General features: G+C 38.3%; 1 protein-coding gene and 1 long non-coding RNA gene across 2 annotated transcripts in view; one reads left to right on the forward strand and one right to left on the reverse strand.

Moving 5' to 3' along the window:
• The window catches only part of LOC109424624 (protein charlatan), a 181,552-nt gene that overhangs the window by 5,315 nt on the left and 151,334 nt on the right, over positions 1 to 24,903 (forward strand). The gene's annotated exons all lie outside the window — the stretch shown is intronic.
• Positions 13,889 to 15,799, reverse strand: LOC134291643 (uncharacterized). The gene is made up of 2 exons (XR_009999201.1): positions 15,444 to 15,799; positions 13,889 to 14,434 (listed from the first exon to the last, which is right to left on the reverse strand). It is a non-coding gene; the product is annotated as an uncharacterized LOC134291643 (long non-coding RNA).

Genomic DNA, 24,903 nt, shown 5'->3' on the forward strand with positions numbered 1-24,903 from the left:
TTGACCATCGTTCAATGCAAGGAGACAGTCATAATACAAATGAACAGCTGAGATATTAACGAAAGAGAGGGAAACCAAAGAGAGCCACTTTTCTGCAGATAGGACCTTTAGACATGTTCGGCCTGAAATGTGAAATTATTTCAAATTATATGGTGTATTCGAACTTATTGAACACCATGTATACGTCCCAAATCCATGATTCATCTAACTAGTACATGAAAGATTGTATTGAGCTGTACGGATGGTACAGATCTTCCAAGATCTTAATGGAATATAAGCCTTTATATCTACAAACTTAACCGGCGCTCTTGCAGGTCCCTCGAAGGAATGTGAAGGTCCACAAAGTTCTATAATGGTCGTTTAAAATTACTCAAGTTCAGGGAAGGGTTTCAAATATCTGCCTGGTCAATTCAAGTTTGTGAACTTCTACGAATAAATGCAAAATAAAAGCACATTCTGTAGAAACCTTTAAAGACCCTAAAAACAGTTTTTGTTGTCGATGGAGATGTCAGGCGATGAGTCGAGTAATTTTTTTTTAGAATACTACGTATAAATGTAAGTTTGCGGAGTATTGAGTGAAAAACTCTGTTTATTTAGTTAGCAAGTATCGTTATCTGTTTAAAAATGTTTATAGTATAACATAATTAGGTTGTGCTATGCGTGGTGTATTGTCATTAATAAAGTTGCTTTGAAAATTTAAATAAACTCTACAGTTTCAACAGCAAGAACCTTGTAACATTGCATACTATTAGGCGATTATAGGTTCATGAAGATTTCTGTTTTAATTCACAAAATTGACATCCAATCGTTCAAATACGCTTCATTAGGAGATTCAAGGACAGATTTAGAATCTACTATAGTTGATCTATCGATAATAAATGACCATTATTGAAAAAAAACTTGATTGGAATTGCATAGTAGCAACTAGTAGCAGCCAAATTTGATTTGAATGTCTCCCAGAGATCCTCAAGAAAGACATAAAAGTAGTCCCGAAGCGAACCTTTTTTGTATGAAACGTTTTGTATGGGAAAAATATGATTTTTTTTTTAATCAGACATGAGTAGTGTCCAGATACACGTCTGATTCAGATCTGTGGTGTTTAGCATATTCTCTGAGTTACTCTACTCTATCCATATCAACTGTGACATATGTACATCTGTACAAATAGATATACCTATAGACAGTTTCAGAAATTATAAATGCACTAATGATTGACTGCCATTTCAATTTGAGGACAATATCCTAAAAAGTTTCTTCTAGCTCTTATAATAAACATTCTTACGAAGCAAATAATACCAACTTTGTTGATGTTTCTTGTACAAGTTAAAAAATAGGGCTCTATAAACTAGATGATTAAAATTTGAAGTTGCACAAAGTGGTCAAAAAATGTAGCATAAAAAAGAAGGAAAAATGTCACATATAAAATATTCAATTTCCAAACACAATGAAAGTTACTGTTTCAATAAGAAATTATATTTCTCGATTGGTTTAAGCAATTTTCACTGGAATATTTGATCAAGAACCATCACTACGGGCCTTCTCAATGCAAAAATTGTTGTTTCAAATTTCTCAACAACAACAACAACACTAAGCATAAATCGCAAAATTCGGTGATATTTCACCGAAATCCCAACAGCAGATTTTTCGGTGAACTGTTCGGTGTTTTTATGCTTCACCGAACGATCCGTAAAGATAATAAATGCTCATCTGTCAAATTCATCGAACACTTCGGTGATTTTTTCTACCGAATTTCGGTAGATGCGTTGTTTATTTTTGTAGGTTTCAAAGAATTTTCGGTGATTTTTGTACAAATGCACGGTGATTTTTCATTTGAATTATTTGCGGTTCACCGAATTATTCGGTGTTTTTTGGGAGTTTTGTTAAATCAAAATCAGAATGAAATTCTGTATCTATTGGATTTGTTTGCAAATGCAATATTTATTCCAACATTCAGTTGTATGTACATATCACGAAGGTAAGATTCACGGGATGAAAGGTGTTGATTGCAGGATTTTCCATGCGGGGATGCATCGAGGTGATATGTCTGGGCACTTCAATCTGGCAGAAACATCAGGCATTTAATACAATAAAATATTATTAAGATGTAAAAATTACATATCGGCACCCACATTTCAAAAGGGCGTAACTGCATTCACAATCAATGCCTTCTCACAAAGCTGTGGAGCGTATCCCATCCCTCTCGAGCAATCCATTAGCACAAATAGAAAGATAAAATCCTCCTCTTTCGATTAATGGATGTGAATTATGGAAATTATGGAAAATACTAACCAGCCACTTAACCTGCTTTTGAAATTGTTCTGCTGGATTTCACTTCAGCTTAAGTTACTACCTTCACGAAATAACAAATAAAATAAAATCAATCAGTTGAATTTTGACACCCCACGCGCTCTTGGGAATATGGCTGACTACTAGTTTTACAGAAATTCGGTGAAAATCGCAGTATGTGGAAAAAATTTGGTTGATTACCGACCCGTAATCAGAGTTGCTCTCTGTCACTATCAATGGTAGGCAAATCGCCGATTTTGATAGGCTGACTGCGATCCAAGTCAGCGTGTGCTCTGTTAAGTCACCGTCGTTTTCCTTTTTCCATCATGAATGGACTGACTGTGATGGGGGGTACATATCACTGATAGGTCATCTTAAAAATTCGTTAACAAATCAAAATAAACACATACCGTGATGAAATTTGAATATGTGATACAAAATAACAAGTTTTGCATGTTAGTCATTAAAAAGTTTAAGTCTTTGTTAACATCGCCAAAATATCAGTTCAGTTGTAATGTGAAGTGCGGGTCAGTATCAAGTCGTTGCCGGTCACTGTCGACTTGATATTGATCGGTCGGCCTACAGTGATAGTGACGGTGCACCGCGGTGGTGCAAAATCAGTAGTCAACTGACATGACTGATTTTGCGCAGCTCTGACCGTAATGCACAAATTTCACAGAATTTTGTAGTTTGTTGGCCTTCACCGAATTTTCGGTGAAGTTTTGACAGTTGGATTCGTAAACTTTGAATTTCGCAGTAAGATCTGTGAAAACTTGGTTTACAGTTTAGATTCTGTGAATTGTTTCACAGAATTCTGCGATTTATTCTTAGTGTGGAAGTTAGTACAGGAAGTAGCAAACGTTAAGCAAACGAATGTCTTACTTACTGCTTACTGCATTCGTTTTTATGGTACGACAAGCTATGCCATCTGAAGGATCGAATAAGCTGAAAAATGAATTAGTTTAAATTAAATACGTTCAGGAAAGCTAAGAAACTGTTTAGCAGTTCTTATGTTCCGTAGAAAACCTTAAAAAATAAAAAATTTGATGTTAAAAAATGTTGTGCAAAAACCTTTATCAAATTTTAGGTTTAGATGAAGACATTTCTTGGATAATTTGTTAAGAAAGCGAATATGATAAAAAAAATAGATATTTTTTTTGCACTCGGCAAGTCTCGTTGGATAAATGTATAACTCGTGCTGTAAAAATCTTTATTTTGCAACTCATTGCATAAATATTAATATTTAGTCATAAACAATGTTGAAATCATTAAAAAAACACCTTTCTAAAAATACAAATTTGGAGAATGAAGTTAATTATTAGAGACCTCGGCTGTTCTTGAAAATATCAAGGCAAGACAATTGAAAGGAAATACAAAAATGTGGAGCACAATATGCTATTTCATGAAAGAAGTTTGTAGAAATTATCACAACATTTCATTTTATTCAATTAACAACGTATATTTATAACTTCTGAAACAGTCTTTATTTTTCAACAACCGTTGAATTACCTAAAAATTCGATATTAACTGTTCACCAATTGACGAATTGCCCTATGCTCAATAAAACCAAACCGTCAATTTCGATAACATTTTTAAACTTCAAAATTGAAAATCATACAGCACATTATTTAGTCACATTAAAATTCCGTATCCGAACCACTTTGCTGCAACGGGAAGGCACGCACTCCTGGAAGAGGGATTATCGATTTTTCCTGCTCCTGTGCCGAGCTTCACACTACCGTCTGCTGCCGATGATGGTCGGGTTGGTGATGGCTACTCCTTCGTACAAGCGCGGCGGATGGTAAGGCTAGGTGGAAAATCTGGTTACCATAACCTTAACAAAGCGGGTTGGTTGGAGTTGATGGAGGTATAGGTGCCATTTCCTTTCGAACCGCAGTTGGATGGTTTGTTGCTCGCTTGGAACGAAATGGCAGGATTTATTTTTGGTTGCAAGCAGCAGCAAATGAAATGTGGAGGCATCTAAAATAGGAGCAGATTTTTTTTCTAGTCGACGGCGGTGGAAGGAAGTGGTTCATTCATAAAAAGTATTTCGTATGGGCTCAGGACGGAAGAAATGCATAAAATAATATATTGATTCATCAGGTAGGTAAAAAGAGACTTAAAACTCAAGCAGTCCTTCCAATGTCACTATTTTAGATTAATTTAGAGAAAAGTGTTATACTTATCATACAACGTAAAAATGGATTTTCATACTAAGAACGGTTGATTTGTTGTTGCAAAGCAAAGCCATGTGCTAGATGTATGGGTTGGGTCTCAATACCGTGCAGGTTTGGTTTTTAATATAGTTCATTAGGTTTAGAAGTGTATTTGTCCTTAGCCAGCTACATTACCTAAAAATGCAAAAAAATGTCTATTGGCAAAGATTTTGGTTAGCTCTATAAGTGCTACAATAGTAATTAACAACTTTGTTCTAAAGGGTAATCTATTACACACGTCACTAGTATTGAATGCCATTCAAAACTAATGATCGCAATGTTTGACTGTGAATCTCGCCGATCAAAAATTCCACGTGGCCGTTTCACATTCTGCTCATCCTCAACAGATACCTGTAGCTCCATTGCTGGCTGCTCAGTTATGCCCCCACTTTGATACTCTTATATGTAGGTTTGGTAGGCCCACCGCTAACTATCTCCTCACAAACCGGTTCATTTCGATGCTGCCGCCACCTGTCGCCACTGCCGAAAATACAGAAACTTGGGGCCCAAACACCTCCCACACCTCCCCTCACACTGCCCATCCAACCAAGCACCAAAACAGTCCCCACATACCATGCTGCTGCCACCCAGCAGGAGAAACAGCAAACGCAAACATCGTAGTAGGTACCTACCTACGATGAAGCAGCAGCTGCTGCTACTTTGGCGGTGACTTGGGTTGGGTCACCTCGCCGCCTTCGAGCGAGCGTATAGTCATCATTGGCGGCGGTGCGGTGGTGGCGATGATGGGTGATGATGATTACGCCGCTGCCACCGCCCGCCGTGGGATGATGGAAGTTTCTGCGCGCCCACATGGTGTTGTCGCACATACATTTCATCACTTATTTATTCGTGTCCCATCGAATGCAGTTAGGCAAGGCTAGTGGAAACTATGAAGTGAGAGCACTCCCCTAGACTCCGATGCAGCAACGGATGTCACGTGGAAATAAGTTATTGAAATTTTTCGCGAATCTAACTAGGGGGATTCACTAAACAGCGTAAACTGATTAAACTGATTAAACGTCGCGATCACCAAGGCAATCTTTGATTATTTCATTCGCAAAATCGTGAAACATTTCAAATAAGCGGAAAATCATGGCTTACGCAGCAATTTAATCTGTTTCGTGAATACCCCTACTATCATAAATTCGAAAACAGCAACAGGCTGTATAATGATTATCACCGCAGTTAGGCCACTCATATCTATATAACTAAAGGCTTAAAACGTGCTTCTCACCCTTCTTCGCCAAGTGGCTAAAGATGCACCCGAAAGAAGGTGGAGAGGTACAAAAAAGGTGAGCGATGTTCCTCTGCCAGAGGTTCAGCTACCTCCACAGTTGCCACATTTTCCTTCTCCTTATACTACATTTCGCCGACCAACCCATCCGGACCCAGTTGGGATCTAAAAATAAAAACACCCCGTCGTCATCATCGTCACTCGCCGTCTTTGGAGTAGGTAGCCACCCGCCACCATCAGGCAAGCAAGCGAAGAACGCACTCACAGTTCCGTAAGAAGACCGAAAACGAAAGAAAGAAAACCTTCCCCTGTGAAGTCTACCGCACGCCACCGCAGCGCTGCACCCCAATTCTGCTGGAAATGCAGTTTAGACGCACAGCACAGTTTTTCGTGTTCCTTCTTTGAGCAGTCCTTTCTTCGAATCAAATTGTGAGACGATGCAGCAGTTCCTTCAGCCATCATCGTCATCATCGTCATACTGACTCTTTCCTTTGTCCATCGTTCTTCTCTTTCGTCGGCTCTGTCGCTTCAGCGACCAACATACATTTTCCGCTCCCAACATCGTCATCATCAGCCAGCGCTGCACTATAGTGAGTGCATTGGATATTTTGGCGTAGGGCTGCTCCAAAGTTATGCCTTTTTTGAAGGCAAAACACCAGAGTGCAACAGGTACATGTGTTTGCCGAATCTTCCAATTTGCCCATTCTCAAGTGAAGAAAGACTCAATACACATAGTTCTGACGGTAATCTCACGAATCGTATTAATTTCAAAACTTCTAGAACTTACTTGATGCTTGTTGTTGAGGGTTGTTTAGTGAATAATAGTTATTTATGTAACGAATTGCAAAAAGTTGATTTTTCCAGCACGAGTCGTATAAGTAGAACGCTGAAAAAATCGAGTTTTACAACGAGATCCATACAAAATTTTATGCAATGATTTTTTCATTATACAACTCATTTGAGTTGCATAATATTCATAATGCAACCCAAATGAGTTGCATTATGAACATTATGCAACTATTTTTCATTATGCAACTCATTTCAGTTGCAAAATGAATTAGTTCGGAAAAATTGGCCATTATGATACCAAAATGAGTTGTATAAAATAGAAATTATGATACTGAACTGCATGAAATATTTTTTTGCAATTCCTCATCGTAATATGCTGTTTTACCCCACGCAAATATGTCAGGAAAAGCCCTACTTCCTCACACCAAATTATCAGTGCTATACCGGTTTATTACAACACTGATTTGTGTTGCGTAATGCAACATTACAGCTCTGTTTTCAGTTTTGATAAACTTCTTGATGCTTTCTGGACACAGGTTTGAAGAATAGTGTGACAACTTATTTTTTTTTAAGTTGTTGAAACCTGGAATTCCTCAGCTATTCTGGATTCAAATGACATAAAAAGAGAAACCTCTGAGTTTGAGCAAAAAATATTGAGATGAAGAGGTGGCGCAGACGGCTCAAAGTCGATTTTCCGAGTAATAAAAAGCTAGATAAAAAGATGTTTTCACTTCACATACGAGTTTTAAAGATTTAAGTATTTTTTTTTCTCCTTTTCACAAAAAAAATAACTTTGGGATCCGATAACTTTGAAACCGCTTGACCACTTTCAAATCTTTCGGAGTGCTTTTGTAGATATTTTTGTTGCCTAAGAGTGCTGTAAATAATCTGTACCTTTAAAAAATGATTCCAACTAGTGTTGCATTTTCGAGGCGAAGAAAGAAATGTTCCGATACTTCAATGTTCCTTTATTATTGGAAGTTTCAATATCCTAAGGAAACTTCAGAATTGACTAATAATAATCACGAGTAAATGATAAATTGAAACTTACGTTTTGTCAACTTTCCGCCAATCTTTCCCAATTACGTATACCATCTAGATTCTGGTCGGTGCTGTGAAATCTAAGTATTTGTATAGTTTAGTCATTGTCTAAGTTCTGGTAATTGTTTAATTTCACCTGTTCTTCTGAATTCCAGTAATAATTCAGGTTAAGTTTGGATTTCGCTTGCTAGTACAGAGGAGAGAATCTGGAGATAACGATATGTATATGGATCAGTTCATAATTAAATTTAACTCGTATATCTTACCTGCTATGCAATCAATAATAGATTACGATTGAAGCAACAAGAAACTACTATACTATCTAGAACTATTAATTACTTCGGTAGCTCACTAACTTACGTCCTGCATGAACGACGACTTTCGCTATTTCTTCTCGCCAAATATGGTCTTGTTTACATCTATAGAATTCAGATTTCATTATTCTCTTATCTAAGGTTCATAGGCGCCCTACACTCGCGCCGCTAGGGGCATAGATGTAGATAATGTAGACACTCAAGAGCGGCACAACACCGTGGGTTGTAACAACATGAATAAATATTAAAAAAAAAAAAACATTCAAAACACGTATTTTACAAGAAAAAATAGAATATTGGCAAAATTTTAAGAGTTTTCCAGCTTAACTTTGGACTTTAAGTGAAAAATTTATCCTTAATAAGCATATGGAAGCCTCAAACTTCAATTTTTAGAGTATTCTGAACTAAAAACTTTTTTCATGTTCAAAATGCGAGGAAATTTTATTTTAGTCCTTTTTACTGTGTTCTATATTCCTAAATATGATGCTTAGTATCTGGTTTTGAGTAAAAACTTGCAAAAACCGTCCTAAGCCCCAATTTCACATGAAAAAATCAAGTTTTAATGCATGTTTTGACAGTTTTTGGTGAAAAGTATAATAAAAATGAATACTTATACAAATAGTTGGTTGAGTACAAAGATAGATCGGCTTTTCGGGCCCGTATGAAGTTGATCATCAATATTAACTTCTTTTCCCGATCAGCCTAGATAGCTGTGTAGTGTCGGTAGCGGTTACTTCAACTGGCTAAGAATAGCACTACGGATACGGACCGCCTGTTCCAGTGGTAGGAGTCCACTAATCAGGTGACCCCTAATTCAAGGTGTTATGCGGCTTTACGCTTACCGTGCCTAGGAATGAATGGTTAGGGGGGTCTTATAAAAACCTAATCGCAAACGGAGCCTGTGGAGTACCAGGGCACCCTGCACAGTATTTGCCCTTACTGTGCTAACCGGAGCAATAGCGCGGTGGACCTTGTGTTTCTCCGAGACAATCAGCTGCCCTTCTTCAATCTCATACTTGAGGCTGAATAAGGTTGGGATTATGAAGATGTTATTAATTAGTTTAAATTTTCACCCATATGGTTTCGCATTATGCGTTCTACACTGTGTATTCTGTGCATCCTCGCCTTTGGCGCACTCAAATCGATACCGATCTGGCTTTATTGTTGCTGTTCTTTTTTGTGCTGTGATTGTTAAGAGTTTAATCTTGCCTAGTTTGGGTAGTGGCTACGGTTAGGATAGTTCAGATCAATCTTCAGCACAAAAGAACAGCAACGATCAATCTTTGTAGACTTATGCAAAATGGTATAGCCCAAGCGGCGTTATAGTCCAAGAACCTTACTTTCGTAAGGGGAATTTCTATCTAGGAAACCTTGGGTAACTCTCGCTGAGACCGTCCCACTATTTACACCATGTCTTCAAAAATGTTTAAGGTGGCGATTTTCCGAAAGTCCACCTCAAAAAAGTAAGAAAAATGCATTTTGTTAATCAATTTGATGGACCCCCCGTTAGTAAAAGCCACAATCATTTTTGCGGACCCCTCGATTTTGATCAATTGTTGGCTCATTTAAACCGTTATAACTCAAAAGTTTTTTTGAAAACCATTTCATAACAAAATGTTGTTGAAAAGAGGAAAGATAGAGCTACTATTTACAGTTATAAAAACATGGGTCGGCCATATTGATTTTGGCCGCCATCTTGGATTTTTATACCAAAACTGTATTTTCACCATGTTGGCAACCACCGATTTTCAAAATTTTTGCGTCAATCGAAAGCGGAGACATTTTTACACAACATATCAAAAATTTAGAGATGTCTCTTTTTCCTATCAAAAGTTATCTGCACTTTTGTAAATCATGACACGTTTTCTTCATACATTTCCATGCGCACCGGCAACGACACCCAACAGCATCAAAGAATACATGTATACACATCGGCACTTGCAGCCTAATTAGGGAAAATTGAAGATTCGTTCCCGTTTTTAACTGTTTCTCAATGATGCGGACATTGCTTTGTAATTTTTTTTGGTGTTTTGAAAAGCTGAAACTTTCAACTTTCCATTACTGGATTCAGATTCCCAATAAATTTTCGTAAACACTGTGAAATATCGCTGCATTTATGTAAACAACCGGCACCTGGCCCAGTGCGCTAAAGTGTCATGATTTACAAAAGTGCAGATAACTTTTGATTGGAAAAAGATACATCTCCAAATTTTTGATATGTTGTGTAAAAATGTCACCGCTTTCGATTGACGCAAAAATTTTGAAAATCGGTGGTTGCCAACATGGTGAAAATACAGTTTTGGTATAAAAATCCAAGATGGCGGCCAAAATCAATATGGCCGACCCAACTTTTTAAAACTGTAAATAGTAGCCCTATCTTTCCTCTTTTCAACAACATTTTGTTATAAGGTGGTTTTCGGAAAAAACTTTTGAGTTATAACGGTTTGAATGAGCCAACAATTGATCAAAATCGAATGGTTGTGGCTCTAACTAACGGGGGATCCATCAAATTGATAAACCAAATGCATTTTTCTTACTTTTTGGGGGGGGGGGACTTTCAGAAAATCGCCACCTTAAACATTTTTGAAGACATGGTGTAAATAGTGGGACGGTCTCAGCGAAAGTGACCCCCTTGTGAATCCGGTGTTTGCTACTTTCAGTAAAAATGAAATGGCAAACTCACGTGTCATGTCTCGAGCATGTGTGCTTGTCAACAAAGCAATCATTGCTACACTCATCTCTGAACTAATCACCAAAGATGTATGTGCTATCATAATTGATGTATCTGTTGGAAACCTCAACAGGAAATACGAAACCGAACAATAGGGTTTATTTACCGCATGATAAACCATCTTTACGGATGCTTTCAAACAAGTCATCGCATACTGTACTTCAAAAGGCCTTCCGCTAATTGTTGGCAGTGATGCTAATGCTCACCATATAATCTGGGGCAGCTCAGACATTAACTTGAGAGGCTCCAGTTTGATGGAATACTAAAGTAGTACAGATCTTGCATTACTTAACATCAGTGTTGGTAAAAACTCAAATTCTCAAATCTCATGGTTGAGTTGTATCACGCGCGATTCTTGACTCGCCAAACTCACCGCCGAAAAAATCATGCATGAGTTGACTCATGATTTCACTCATTCCTTTATTTCTTGGTGTTCTTAATGTTTACGAGTTTTTAGGATTGTATGATAAAACAAAAGCAAATCCAGCGTACAACAACATTGATTGCTGTTCAAATGTATTTGGATTCGTTTTTCAAGCGAATGAGATTTCGACGCTTGACTCGTGAGTGCGAGATTTTGCATGAAATTCTCGCGCGTGAGAAAACGATTCAGAATCGCGTGCGAGTTTGCTCACGCAGGAGCGGTTCATGAGTGTGCTTTGAGTGTGAGTTTACCAACACTGCTTAACATAGGCAACCGCCCAACCTTCATGATATTTGCTAGAGAGGAAGTGTTAGATATAACGCTTTGCTCTAGTAGAATTAGTCACGAGCTGACCAATTGGCATGTGTCAGATGAAGAATCTTTATCTGACCATCGCTACATCTTTTCTGAACATTTAAATGTTACTTCACAAACATTTCGTTTCAGGAATTCCCGGTCAACAAACCGGGATCTTTTTACTGATTTGGTTATGGCCAAATTTCATGGATACACACCATCCATTGATACTCCAAGTGATTTAGATGATGCCGTTGATACTACAACGGCCTTCATCATGGAAGCTTTTGAAGAAGCATGCCCTCTAAGGTCTGTGAAGATCACAAGAGGAACCCCTTGGAGGAACTCTGATCTGGCGAAACTCAGGAAACAATGTAGAAAGAGTTGGAACAGACGACGTTCGGCTGGTTCGGAGGCTTTCAGGTCGGCTCGCAAGGCCTACAGGAAAGCTCTACGGTCTGCTGAACGATTCGGCAGGAAAAACCTTTGTACAAATGTTTCCAGTTTGACTGAAGTCAGTCGGTTAAATAAAATCCTTGCTAAATCTAAGGATTTCCGAGTGAACGAACTTCGTTTGCCAAATGGCGATCTGACTTCCTCTGATGAGGAAGTTCTGGAATGCTTATTCAGCACACACTTCCCTAGATGTGTGTTTATTACATCTTCGGATGAACCTGATGTCTTTTCTTGTAGTTACGATTTCTTGGCTTCGGCTCGGAGTATCGTAACTATAGAATCGATTGAGTGGGCACTTAATAGCTTTGCTCCTTTCAAATCTCCTGGGGCAGATGGGATTTATCCTATTTTGCTTCAGAAGGGATTTGATCATTTCAAACATGTTTTGAAAAAAAATACTTGTTTGCAGTTTTGCTACAGGGTATATTCCCAAATCCTGGCGGGATATTACTGTGAGGTTTATTCCAAAAGTGGGTCGTTCGTCGTATGAAGAAGCAAAGAGTTTCAGACCTATCAGTTTGACCTCTTTTCTTCTGAACGCATTGTGGATCATCATATCCGTGATGTTCATCTGGTCAACGTGCCTCTTCATGTGAACCAACATGCCTACCAATCTGGTAAGTCCACTGTGACTCTTTTACACAAGGTTGTTTACGATATCGAGAAAGCATTCGCTCAAAAGCAATCTTGCTTGGGTGTTTTCTTAGATATCGAGGGTGCCTTTCGATGCCATATTGGAAGCCGCACGGAGTCATGGTATATCTCCAATGATTTCCAATTGGATTCATCAAATGCTCAAAAACCGACATCTCTTCTCGACATTGCGTCTAGCAGGGATTAGGAAATTGAGTGTTTGTGGATGCCCACAAGAGGGAGCCTTGCCAGCGCTTTTGTGGAATCTCGTAGCAGATACGCTATTGAGGCAACTCAATAATAGCGGTTATCCTACTTATGGTTTTGCCGACGACTACCTAGCATTGTTAGTTGGTATGTGTATCACCACCCTGTTCGACCTGATGCAAAGCGCCCTTCAGGTAGTTGAGGGTTAGTGTCGCCAATATGGCCTTTCGGTTAATCCGAGTTGTTGGCGCAGATAAGAAGATAAAACTCAGTCCTTTAGTTGCCAAACTATGCAACTTTAAAGCTGCAAGGGTATTTCATTATAATTAATTTCAAAAACAAATAGGATTACATTGACTCACATTTCTGTGTACTGTTAACTATTTACACCTGCGCTACAGTCCAATCTTAATTATTTAAACTCTATACTGCAGAGTATTTTGAATACTACGAGTACTTACTACGTACTCAGATCGACTAATAATTCACTGAATGCGTAAAAATTGTACAATACGTGTGTATCAATGTCACCCGCAGTCTATTGGTATGAGGTGTATAGGAGCGAGCCGGAGATGAGCCGGTTGCTTCACACATCTGGATCTGACAATCTGTTGCACCACACAGTGGTTGCGGTAGCATTCTCCACCCCGTGAACAACCGCTTAAACTGTAGCACCACATGCCGACTGCCAATATATGTTCCAGACTTTCAACAGCTTTCCTATATCTACAAATGATCTTTGTCATACGATTTTTTATCTGCCAGTTTCTGCATTTGATGTAACCTACGAATTCATCGCCCATTAATGATCTCTCGATATACACGCAAATAAATCCGTTCCGAAAACTGTCCACATGCAGTCACGAATTCCAGATCAAGCGAGAACTTCGTTTACAAATATACACCGTGATTTAAAATCACGATACCGCGAAATTTGTTCCACACCATGTACGTAACGTCTGAGTAACGCCTGACGAACAACAATTGCAGAACAAACATTATAAGAACGTGATTTGTGTTCCAGAAGCCGTGATTCATATTCACGGCTCTGGGAACATAGTTCATGGTCTGCAACAGATCGACAGGCCCAGCAGAATAAAAATCACGGGATCAGGAACTGTGTTCTTGTAGCCGTGATTGCAATCACGGCACCGAGAACTTAGTTCACGGTCTGCGCAAAAGCAATGTACGCCGCCTGAACAAAAACCATGCAATTGTAAATTTGTTCCTGAACCCACCCTCCATGAAAAGTGCTAAAAATTGCTCGATTCCAGAGACATTTTATTAAAAGATCACTTTAATCTCTATTCTTTAAACAAATTGTATGGTGGGTCTATGTTCACAATCATGTTTTATTTATCACTATGAATCACTGTTGTCATTTTGGAAGACGGCAAATGATTATCGTAGTGGTAGAATCGATTCCGAGACTATGCTAATCCCTCGATCGCCTGAAGCGTTCCGTTCCAGCTTCATCTGGTAGAAAATTTGCGAAACCGCCAGCCAAGCATCACAAGATATGCACCATCGGTCTCCGGGAGTCGGAATAGAAAATGAGGAGGCTGCTCCTCCTGAGTCCTGGCTGGATTTTCACGAGGAAAACGAGGTCGCTGATCACTGGCACATTCCCACGTACAGGAAATAGAATTTTCAGCATTTTCACTGCATTAACCAGGTCAATGCTTGCGGTTGTTTGAAGGTGATTTCAGCACAGATGACAATCGTCTCTTCTGCAATCTGATGAGTCTGCCAGAACATTTCGACGTGCATAGGAGCTAGTATTTCCTATTTGAGAAGGTTGCACACCTACAGGGGATAGACAAAATGATCGGGACAAGCAAAATTTTCACTTTCCAAAAAATGTTCAACTAGCTGTAACTTTTCGAAAAGTGCATCAAATATTCTCAAATTTTTACTGTAAGTTCTTTAACTAGTTGTGTATCAGTGGACAAAATTTGGAAAAGATCGGACAATTGTTCACGAAGATATAAAGATTTTTGAAAAAGATAAATTTATCCGATAGCTAACTTTGAGCTGTTATACTTCCGAATTCAATGAACCGATTGCAATGAAATTTTGACCATTCATGACTTGTATAATGAACTCTGGAAAACATTTGACTTAACTTGAAATTTTTAACAAGCGAAAAAGTTATAGCGATTTTATTTTTTTCATGATTTTTTTGTAAATTGGTCTATTTTTAATATGCATCCCATTACTTTTTCAATTTATTGGCGGCTATGTTGTTACTTTCCTTCAAAACGCATTTATATATAAGTCAATTAGAGGGAAACTCAATGAACTATAATTTGCAACTTGAATTCTGAAACGATGTTGATGTTTTGGATAACTTGGTGTTTTATTAGAAAAATAATCTAATCGTTATAATTTTCTTCCGTGTTGAGAATATTAAGTTAAGTCAATGGTTTTTCATAGCTCATTATATAAGTCATTAATAGTCAAAATTTCATTACATTCGGTTAATTGAATCCGGAGATATAACTGCTCAAAGTTGGCTGTCGGATAATTTTATCATTTTCAAAAATCTTTATAACTTCGTGAAGAATTGTCCGATTTTTTCCAAATTTTGTCCACTGATACACAACTAGTTGAAGAACTTACAGTAAAAATTTGAGAATATTTGATGCACTTTTCGAAAAGTTACAGCTAATTGAACATTTTTTGAAAAGTGAAAATTTTGCCTGTCCCGATCATTTTGTCTATCCCCTGTAGAATACAATAATTACTAGTTATTTTCGTAAAATCCTTTTGAAATTGTTATATATTTCAAATAAAAATACAAAAATACGCTTACCACGTCTTGTTTGATGATGATCCGTTTATTTTTTTTTTATTTTTCTTCATCGATGCGTTACAGAAAGTGACAGCTCCAAATAGTCGTGGAATTTGTTCCCGTTATCGAGCACAAAATCACGCGCACGGAATTTCATTATCACGAAAACAAGAACTCTGTTCTATCATTCCGAAATGTAACGAGTTTGTTGATGACAGGAAACAGATATGATCTTTTGATCCTAGATTCGAGAACATGTTCGCAGAAAGGAGTTGCAATAAATCACGAAAATATGATTTATATCACGAAACCAAGTTGACGGACTGTTCCAGTTGCCATGATTTTTTGTTCACAAAAATCAGAACGGATTTTTGAGCGTGTAACCTGGCCGCAATGGACTTGCTACAATCGCTTCCGTTGAAATAGGTGCAGGTACTGAAGCCTTCATGACGATTGATGGTATGGTGAATTTTGCCATCGACGTGCATCCACTTTGGATACTGGAACGAACTGGACTATTCCAAACCACTGTGTTGGTCGACACGACTGGTGTCGAAGATATTGACGAAGATTTTCCGTTTGTAGAAGCTGTTACTGATGCATTCACCCTAGCTGCCAGCCGCGAATCACATACTACGTTCTCGTTGATTACGTTTCGATTGCTCGATCGACTTCTAACGTTTTCCAACTGCTGCAGCAATTCAGACTTCTTTCTGAGGAAGGCCTTCTCTGCTTCAATCGCCTTCAACTGGAAATATGATTGAAGTTGTAACCACTCTGACTCGAGCTAATGCCGTGCAGACTTAGCTTTGATCCGGATACTGTCCACTTCAGAGGCCATACTGCGGCAAATGATTATCTGACTGCAATATTCATTCACAGTGCATCTGAGCCACTGTGCTCTGATGTGCGAATACAATGTGTTCGCTTAACAAAGGCAGACCAAGAGAAGCTGCTATCGATTCTGACTACGAATCAATCAAATTTCACCTGATCTTTACTGCAGATCATACTATGTTTTTCTATAACGATTTAGACAACCGATCCACTAGTACTGGAAGAATTCTGTCCAACTCTGGAGCAGAAATCTTTAAAGAATGTTGGCGCAGATAAGAAGATAAAACACAGTCCTTTAGTTGCCAAACTGTGCAACTTTAAAGCTGCAAGGGTATTTTATTATTATTAATTTCAAAAACAAATAGGATTACATTTACTCACATTTCTGTGTACTGTTAACTATTTACACCTGCGCTACAGTCCAATCTTAATTATTTAAACTCTATACTGCAGAGTATTTTGAATACTACGAGTACTTACTACGTACTCAGATCGACTAATAATTCACTGAATGCGTAAAAATTGTACAATACGTGTGTATCAATGTCACCCGCAGTCTATTGGTATGAGGTGTATAGGAGCGAGCCGGAGATGAGCCGGTTGCTTCACACATCTGGATCTGACAATCTGCTGCACCACACAGTGGTTGCGGTAACACGAGTAAAACATCTATTGTGCTTTTTACGGAAAGGTGAAACCGTAATGGCGTTCGACCTTTGCGTCTCTTTGATTCTGAAATCGATGTGACTGAACAGGTAAAGTACGTTGGAGTCATTCTTGATTCCAAGCTTTCCTAGACACCTCACATTGAGTTCAGAATCAAAAAAGAAAGCTTGTATGGCCTTCGGGCAATGCCGGCGAACCTTTGGTAAAACTTGGGGTCTTAAACCCAAGTATATCAAATGGACCTACACAACTGTTGTTCGGCCTATATTGGCCTATGGATGTCTTGTGTGGTGGCAAAAGGGTGAAATGAGAACGATCCAATCAAAGTTAGGCCATCTGCAAAGGATGTGCTTAATGGCGATGTCTGGAGCGTTCTCTTCAACTCCCACGGCAGCGCTCGAAGTTCTCTTTGACGTTGCTCCACTACACATTCATCTCAAACAAAAAGCACTTTCTTGCACTTACCGATTACGGGTACTCGGTCTACTAGAGGAAACTCCTGTGAACCGCACATCAACACACACCACGTTGTTTCCACTTTTGGTAAATTGGGACAAAATTGTCCTTTCTCCAAGTGATCTTACAATTGCTTGTAATTTTCCATATAGGTCATTTTCCACGAAATTCCCTTCCCGGGAAGAGTGGACATCTGGATATCTGGAAAGAAGTATTTCAGACGGCATCGTATGTTACACTGATGTCTCCCTTCTCGAAGGTCGAGCAGGTGCTGGTGTTTATTCTCGTGAGCTAAGGCTGTATCTGTCTTACTAACTTGGTAGACACTGCACCGTTTTTCAGGCCGAAATCTTTACTCTTATGTGCGGAGTGCAATCAGCACTTCAGCAGCACGCAATGGGCAAAGTAATATACTTCTGTTCAGATAGCCAGGCTGCTATTAAAGCACTTGCTTCGGTCAACTCCAGGTCGAAGATAGTTATCGCTTGTCGAACTCAAATCGAGGAGCTGAATTCAGAAAACGCTGTTCACCTTGTATGTGTACCTGGCCATTCTTCCATCGCTGGAAATGAATTGGCTGATGAGTGAGCTCGCACTGGAGCATCACATGACATCATTGGCCCTGAGCCAGCTATTCCGATATCGAAGTGTAGGGTAAAGCTTCAGATTGACACCTAGGCTGCCACTCAGCACAAACAATACTGGAATAGTTTGGAGTCATGTCGTCAAACAAAATTGTATTGTACTGAGCCATCTCCATGGGTGGCGAAGTATCTTACAAATCTGTCAAAGCAGAATTGCAGCATGCTGGTCAAAGCATTGACTGGCCACTGTCGACTCAGTTACCACATGGCGAATATTCAGCAAGCTGATTTATTTGCATGTGAAACTGACTTCAGAGACCTGAATATTCAGGATATTCTGTTGTTCTTAACCCGCTGTGGTAAAGAGCTATAGGCTCTCTTTCACTTTATGCGTTATTACAGTGCCCTTTTCAGGGCGCAGTTTGAACCCATTGTGGTACGCTTATGCGTTAGTATCCTCTTCCAGGGTACTTTTCCTATTTCCCTAGCTGTCCTTATCCCGAGAGCGAGGGGAAGCGAGATTGAATAAGTTTTCTGAAAGTTATAGAACTTTTTTATAAAACTTAGGAGATTTTTGAACACATGGCGACTTGACGGTATCTCAATGGGGCACGTTCGGTGTAGTACTGGATTTGTAGTAATGAGCTGAATTTTAGTATGGTGAGAAGGTCAATTCTCCGGTTCTGCAATGAAATGGTACAAAAAGCGTGGGTATTATGATTCCTTGCCTAGTTTGATACTGTTTGAGCCAGTGAATCAAAATTCAACTATCACGCAACAATAATGACAATGTCGCAACCTGAATTTGCTGCGACATTCTACTCAATGCGACATACGTTTGTCCCAACATGAACATAATAGGACAAAGATCGTGCACCACGAGTTTAGAGATTTTTGAGCCTTGCATTGTGATTTTCGATCGGTAACTTCAAGTCTGTAAACACTGTAATGCTACTGAAGATGTATCATCAAAAAGTTCCAATTTTGGGTTAGTAATACCGTCGTTGGGGGTGAGAATGGGTCAAAAAAGGATACTCAAAGATTGTTTGTTAAATAACAAATGCAATTGAAGTCGGAATAACTTTTTATTTGGTATGTATACTCTTCTATGTGGTATTGATAGTTTAGCAAAAAAGTATTACATTATATGAATTGCTTGCAAAACTACAAATGATTGAAAATTGACCCAATCTCACCCCTTAGAGGGGGTGAGAATGGGTCAAAGTATTCGAAATCGCCTATCTAAGAATATAAGTTAATTTTATTGATCATATCTAGTAAACCTTCTTAAAAAACAATATAACCATGACTAAAAAAAACTTTTGTAATTTTAAAAGATGATTAATCCACCGAAAACATGTTGAAATTTGATAAAATAACGCTTGTATGTTTTATCGCCATTTTAGCCACCATAATCATCCTCATTTAAAGTTTCAACCTCGATGAGAGAAGGGGGGATTACAATGAGGGAGGAACGCATTGAAAGATTGCATAAGAAATGTTTAACCAAACCAAAATTCGCCGTTCATTCACTTTCCGACATTATACTATTTTATCGGTTTTATAGCCCCTGTATTTCCTGAATCCCACCTCCGTCTGGCAGTTTCATGATATTTCCTTAAAATTTCAAAAATGAGTGGAGAAGAAGAACGTTATTAAGTCTATTTTGTGAGCTTACGATATTGGAGTACACTGAACGTTAGATGATGATTAGAGGAGCTGTCCAAACGCATAGGTTTATTGTTATAAATGATTTTAGGCACTAAACGTATGAACACACTCGCTTGACACTTCTTCGATATATTTTCGAAAAAAATATGCTTTTATGAAGATATGGTAAACATGGCACCACTTTAACGTCAAATGGGGACTGGATAACAAGTTGAATTTTTAGTTAAGGTTATGTGCACTCGATAACGTGATTGACCCAATCTCACCCCCATTCTTAATATTTAGACATAGGGTCACAAATATTGATTTTTTATATAAAAAGTGCGTTGACAGCCCACTTTTTTCGTTGCATCAACCAGGTAATACCTACAGCTAACTACTTATAATAAAATTTATGGTTAGGTGCTTGTGTGAAACATTGCGAAGGAGAATTTTTTCAAAGTGATTTACTAGTAGTTTCATCATATAAGTTTAGCCACAATTTGAACAAAAAACGATTATTGCTAAACATCTTATTCTGCATCATGACGTGTAAAAACATTTTCTCTTTAAAATAACATAAAATTTTCAATATAAATTCGCGATAGTTAATGAGCTATTTCAAATTTTATGTTTCTCCGTTTTGACCCAATCTCACCCCCCAGACCCATTGTCACCCCCATCGACGGTAATTGATTATTTACGAGTTGAAAAGTACGCAACAAATTCAGCTTGCGTTTTGTCTGCAACAAAAAATTTCGAGATCATGTCATTATCTGTTACCAGTTGGAATAAAGAGTAATCGCCGCGTCTTTTTTGTTGCTTGTTTTGTGCTTCTTTTGTCTGACAATTTTCTTCACTGGTTTGAGCAAAACTTTGGATAACTATGTTGTTTATGTTGCAAGAAATGGAGAAAACAACAACGCTGTTGCCCAAAGTTTTGCTCAAACAGCATCAACTTAGACAAGGAATCATAATACCCACGCTTTTTCATTGCAGAATGAGAACTGACCTTCTCATCATACTAAAATTCAGCTCATTACTACAAATCTAGTACTTCACCGGTCTGTCCTATATGTACTCGATGAAACTTTTCCAATTTTTTTTGTGCTATAGCTTATACCTGAGACTTTCATATTCAGCTTCATTTGTGGTTTTATATTCACTACAAAAAATATGAAAAATCTGTATATGTTCAGAGTGTCATTTGGAAATTTTTCATATTTTGATCAATAAAAGTGCCAAATGTTCTCAACTTTTTTAAACTCTCATAATGTAATATTTTTATACAGGACCTACTAAACTACATATGAAGAGTAGGTCCTATGCATTTTTCGTTCAGTTAATGTACTTTTATTGGTGGAAAACGTTTGGCAGTTATATGTGCAAAATAAGATAAATTTTACATTCGTTTACATCGTCAACTACATAAACACATTTTTTATATTTTTTGTAGTGAATATAAAACCACAAACGAAGCTGCATATGAAAGCCGTAGGTATAAGCTGTAACACAAAAAAAATTGCTCCAAATTTTACCAACGGAGCTTTAATATATGGTTCATGATTAGTCAAAATTTCAGCGTTTTTGATTCACGTTTAAAAAAAAGTTATGAACCTTTAAATGATAAATTATTTTGACAAAAAAATTGCTATACGGACAATTGTTTGATACACAGTAGCTCAAAATTGTGACGTGCTGGAGAAAATCTGAGCCCGGATTCAGATTCAGCGACCCAAAATCTGTCAGAGACACAAAAGTTTGCTTTTGACACAGACCAAAAGTTATTTTTTGTTTCGTTGTGATATTGCACTCAAAAGAGCCTTTCCAAAGGAATTAGCTTTTCGTTGCAATAAAACAGAAGCTTTCATCTAAAACAATCACTTCAAAATTGATTCATATCAGAGAAGTTTTCCTCCATTATGAATGACTGCAACCGCCGAGGTCATCGTTGCAAAAAAAAAAATCCCAAAAACCGGTTTGAAAACTCCACGAAATCAAGTTAAAATCCCATTTCGTCTGCATACCACCTCATTCATGCACCACAGCCAGCGCCACGCATCATCCATCATCCACGCACACTCGCGCTCGTCCATAAAATGCATGCATCCACCACTGTGCATCAGAACGGGGAGAGAAAAAGCACAAAATTTACTACCCACGACCCACCGACTGACCCGTCGCCGATGCGATGCGAAGATGACGACGACCCGAGTGCGCGCGCACTCACACCACCACACAAAAAGGAATCGCTTTCCAACCTCCTCCGAAAAACTTCTCCATCCGCATCGCATCACGGCAACAACGCAGCGACAACGACGACGACGACATCGATGCAACCCATGCAACCAACAACAGCAGCAGCATCAATGAAGGGCGGCTGCTGCTCACTTGTTCACCTCAGCAGCACACGCGCGGCGGATGGTGGGCGACGGCGATGATCACCTTGCAATGCGCGACCGTCGTTGTTGTTGTCGTCGGTGGCTGTTCGAAAAAAAAGGAAAAACAAAACCCACCAACCGAACCCGCCGCACCGTGGAACGATCATCGAGGCGGAGGTGGAGGAACGATGACGATGATGATGATGACGGTTCAAACACAACCGAGTGCCTTCAGCCTGCGGCTCACTGCTTCGGGTTGGTTGGAGCAGCTGTGTGGGTGAAGGAGTTTTTGGGTGGGTTGCGTTTTTGTTGCTTGGCTCGTTTCCTCTCGTGTTTGGCTCCTGACGACCGATGGGTTGTGTGCGTGAAGGGAGCGACAACGAATGCTACTGCTAGGCGTTCGGGTATAGAAAAGTACTGTAACACTAGTTTACAGCATTTTTGAACTCGGTAAGCTGATGATCGTTTTTGGTGTAGAATCATGCCCTGAGTACGAAAACGCGAAGGAAAAAAATACAGTAGAGCGGAATTTTTTTCGACTTTCCATACAAGGATGATGATTATAAATTAATTTTTGTTCTATTTTTAAGCAAAGTCGCTCACTTCACACATCTCATTCTCCGTAATCAATGCTCCGATTGAGCTGATTTTTTTACTGTAACTCGCCTACATATAATATGTCAAATAAACGTCGAGGAAGAATTTTTAAAATGTTTTTTTTCTTATTGAAAAAAATACATTTCTTCAAAAATTTTTGGAAATTTTGCTTAAATTTAAGGAGATCATCCCCAAAAATCGCCTATATATTGAATTACATCAATCTGACGCAAAACCTGCATTCAGATGATCGAATGGTTTTATATTTAGCTTTTAATTTATGGAAAAAGATTTAAAATTGGTTAAACAAAACGCAAGGTATTTGAATTTCATTAAAATCCATATTTTAAAAAATTGTAAAACTCGATATTGAGCTAAAACTCAAAAACTGTTCTACTTAAAATTTTTTGAAGCGCGGTTTCGAAATCAGCGCTAAATTATGCTTCAAAAATTTTGGTCGTTGACAGAAGTTCACGACTTTCGTTTTATTTTGTAAACTAGTGTAATCTGAAATGAAATCGATCAGATGCAGCAGCTGTGTCACATTATACGCCGAGGTCTGGGTCTGGGCATTATCGGGTGATGTTTTCGTGGCACTGGATTCAGACTTTTCTCTCTGGATTTCCTAATGCACTATCGGTTATTATGCATGGGTTTTACCCTGGTATGTTTGCGATGTCGTTCAAGGATGTTTGGCGAAGCTGTCCTCCACTGTAGTTTTATCAGTGACGTACAGCTAAAGCCGAATAGAAGTTGTCAATTATACAATTGAATATTCTCAAGCATGTTTTGGTGCTACCATAGACTAACTCAAAGACCTGAAAGAACTGAAGCAAAACGTTGAATTTTGTGTGTCCAATCGGGCACCCAATAATATTCATTACCGTGTATTTTTTCCGTGCCATTTGTCATTTGTGTAAATTATTTTTCCCATGTTATTCCGATATGACAGTAAATTTATCACAAAACAGTAAGGAATATGATGAATTTATTATCCAGTATTGCTTACAAATCACTGCATAACAATTGGTTGTAGCACAGTTGAACAATTAATCTGCAAAAAAAAACCAACACTATATGTGCTACTATTGACATATAGTCATGTATGGTATTTTGAACTTATAATATATGTTGATATCCCAAGTAACAATTCAGAACCACTAATAAGCATGTCATTTTAACGAGTGTTCTATAAAAGCGCTGACAGTTGAACAAGAGTATGTGTTGAAAAAAGTTATTTCAAAAGCGAAAACAGCACTTTTGTTCATCATATTTTTGTTAATTGAACAACTAATCGAACAAAAGTTTAAAGAAAGTTGTTTAGATATTTCCATCAATATTCTAATAGTGTTTTAATAATGTACGAAGCCGTTTCCGACACATTAGATGCCATTATTCCACATATTATTCACAGTGGAACAAGTAGCTTAAACATATATGTTTATATAGTTTAAGGATACTGGCTTAATCGTTTTGTTCAGCTGCTGATTAGCAGTGTAATAATATCACTTAATTACCATTGTTCGCCATGTTTAAATTTGTAAACATGGTTGTTGTTGATTATGAACCTAACAAGCACCGGCTGCATATTATTTCACCTCAAACAAGAGCCTTGCAGCAGCTCTAAATCATTAAATCACACTTCAAAAAACATCACGACTCACCTTTCACACTATTCTGACTAACAGCAGCAAAATTACCGTGCTTGAAAACGGCAGCTGGCTCTTCTAACTAGCACCGTCGAGAAATTTCCTCCCTGACGGTTCCTTCATCGTAACATGGGTTAAGCCTTCCAATCTCGACCGGGTTCAGGATCTACTTTTTATAAGAAGATTCACAAGAGAAGAAACATATTTTTCTTCCGTACACGAAATCGAAGCTCCGAAAACAAATGACAAATAACTTTATTGGGTATGAGAAATGAAACATGTTTGAAAAATCACCGAATATGAAAAACAACACCGCTTCGAAGCTAGGTGATCATACAACTACTATTAAGCTCTTTATTTACATGAACAAACGTTGCGGACATGATTAATCAAACATTGATCAGCTTCAGTGTTGATGTAAACAATTAGTCGAATAACAAAACTTAAGCGATGTTTAAGAAACACATGAACGGTAGCGTATTGGGCTCAATGTTTAAATACTGTTTAAAATCGCCTAATTCATGTAGTCCGGATTGGAGAAGAGCAGATGCAGGCAGCAGTGAAGCAGTAGGTCCCGAGTTCGAGTCTTGTCATTGATGTAAGTTCTATCAAAAAAGTGTGAATGAAATGCGTTAATACAGTATGACCCATAAAAAAATGC

Source organism: Aedes albopictus, chromosome 3 (assembly GCF_035046485.1).
Source record: "Aedes albopictus strain Foshan chromosome 3, AalbF5, whole genome shotgun sequence".
Taxonomy (NCBI): domain Eukaryota; kingdom Metazoa; phylum Arthropoda; class Insecta; order Diptera; family Culicidae; genus Aedes; species Aedes albopictus.